Source organism: Chinchilla lanigera, unplaced genomic scaffold (assembly GCF_000276665.1).
Source record: "Chinchilla lanigera isolate Chin_1 unplaced genomic scaffold, ChiLan1.0 scaffold00061, whole genome shotgun sequence".
Lineage (NCBI taxonomy): Eukaryota > Metazoa > Chordata > Mammalia > Rodentia > Chinchillidae > Chinchilla > Chinchilla lanigera.
In genome coordinates this window covers 854,739-856,924 of record NW_004955462.1, presented here as the reverse complement: position 1 = coordinate 856,924, position 2,186 = coordinate 854,739, and positions in this window count along the sequence as shown.

Here is a 2,186-nt window from a genome sequence, read left to right as displayed (position 1 = left end):
ATTGCTATCATAAGCAGACATGAGCAGACATTTCCTAGGGAAGCCTTAATGCTAGGGATAAAGCTATCTACCATAAGAAATCTATAAACATCAACACAAAAAACAAAATAAAATAAAAAATAGGAAATAGAAAATGACAAGATATAGAAGCAAAATGCAACCCCAGACCTCCAGCCCATCCAGGACAAGTCCAGAGCATAATGAGATAGAAGAAATCAGAAGCTAACCACTAGAATTTTCTGAAATGATAGCAACAGAAGTGAAAAAGCAAATAGAAGAGGCTATAGAAAAAATAATTTTTAAGGTACAAAAAATGATAATCAAAATGAAATACATTAAAGCTGACAGATTTTAAAAATGAGGAGCTCAGGAAAATGATGGAAACCATAAATGCCTAATATAGGAAAGAAATGGAAACCATGAAACAGAGCCAAACAGAAATCAAGGTGATTAAAATCTCCACTGAAAGCATACACAACAGACTGAATGAAGGTGAGGATAGAATATCAGATCTAGAAGACTGGATTGTGGCTAGTGACCATAAAAAGAAAGTTGGCTTAAAAATGGCAAGAGAACATGAAAAATCAATCCAACACCAACAAGCTGAAGCAAATAAGAATGACATAAGGTTGACTGGAGACACTGAGAAAGCTGAAGAAAATGCAAGCCATAAAACACCTCTTCACAGAAATAATGGTAGAAAACTTTCCAAACATGGATAAAGAATTTGACATACAATAAATGAAGCATACAGAACTCTAAATAACCAGGACCAAAATAAATCTACAACAAGGCATATAATAATCAAGATTTTTAAAATTCAGCACAAGAAGAGAATATTAAAAGCAGTTAGAGAAAACAAACAAATCAGCTATAAAGGAAAGGCCATCTGACCACAGCAGACTTCTCCACACAAACCTTCAAAACAAGGAAGGCTTGGAGTAAAGTATTTCAAGCCCTAAAAGAAAATAACCCCTCATCCAGATTGATGCACTCCACAAAGTTGTCCTTCAAAATTAATTGAGAAATAAGTTACTTTCACTACAAAGAGAAACTGAAGAAATTTGTGACAACCAAACCAGCTCTTCAGAATGCTCTGAAGGATATATTAGAAACAGAAAACAAAGACCAGAAGCACAAGAACACCAACAGAAAGAAGCCACTACTCAGGGAAAGTAACTAAAAAGAGGAGAAAGACAGGGAACCAACAACAGGAAAATAATATGGAAAAGGTAAGCTAATATATATCAGTTATAAACATCAATATAAATGGTCTCAACTCAGCAATCAAAAAAAGACTGGCACAATACACAAAATGCAAGATCCAAACAATATGATGCATTCAAGGAACACATTTATTGCAAAAAGAAATTCATAGACTGAAAGTAAAAGGATGGAAAATTCCATGCCACAGGAACACAGAAAAAAAGCAGGGGTAACTATTCTATTTGCAGACAATGGGAATTTCATGCCAAGACTGATGAAAAGAGACAAAGAAGATCACTACATACTTATTAAGGGAAAATTCCAAGAAGAAGAGATAGCAATCATAAAAATATATGCAATAAATACCAGTGCACCCAGCTATATAAAACAAATATTAACAGACACGAAAAATCAAATGAGCACTACTCCACTTTCACAACTAGATAAGTCAACTAGACACAAAATCAACAAGGAAATATGAGAATTTTTTTAAAATCTGAGAAAATGGACTTAGTAGACGTGTGCAGAGAGTTCCACACCACAACATCAGAATACACATTCTCCTCAGTTGAGCATGAAACATTCTCCAAAATAGACAGCATATTAGCCCATAAAACATGCTTAAGTAAATGCAGAGGAATTGAAATCATTCCATGCATATTATCTGACCATAGTGCAATGAAATTAGAAGTTGACAGCAAAAGAAACCAGAAAAACTACATAAGCATATGGACAATCTCCACAATTAAACAGTAATGCTCATACAACATACCACAACTTATGGAATTCACTGAAAGCAGTGAATTTATAGCAGTGAGTTCTCATATCAGAAAAACAGAATGAGTTCAAGGAAACAACCTGTTATGGTTGATACATTGTGTCAATTTGGGGAGTCTAGAGGTTTGGCTAACTGACTCAGCAGGAAGCCAGGGTGCTTACTTTGTATACATCCTGAGCCTGTGGAAGAGGAGGGCATGGAG